Genomic DNA, 218 nt, shown 5'->3' on the forward strand with positions numbered 1-218 from the left:
AATACCCGTGGATTAAAGCATATGAAATTCTGTGAATTTCAGTTTCATTAAAATTCATATTCACCTTTTCATATAATTACAGGCATTTCACATGTAAAGAAAAAAAAAAATCTTTTGAATTGGTTATTGGTAGAGATTATTCCATATAGAAAATAACTGCATCACCACATCTATGCCCACATGACTATCATCACTGTTAACACATCCACATTCCACTT

General features: G+C 30.3%; 1 protein-coding gene across 2 annotated transcripts in view; it reads left to right on the plus strand.

Moving 5' to 3' along the window:
• Window positions 1–218, plus strand: part of LOC119589258 (valine--tRNA ligase-like) — a gene marked incomplete at its 5' end in the record, with an annotated part of 5,581 nt that overhangs the window by 4,931 nt on the left and 432 nt on the right.

Source organism: Penaeus monodon, chromosome 25 (genome assembly GCF_015228065.2).
Source record: "Penaeus monodon isolate SGIC_2016 chromosome 25, NSTDA_Pmon_1, whole genome shotgun sequence".
NCBI classification, from domain to species: Eukaryota; Metazoa; Arthropoda; class Malacostraca; order Decapoda; family Penaeidae; genus Penaeus; species Penaeus monodon.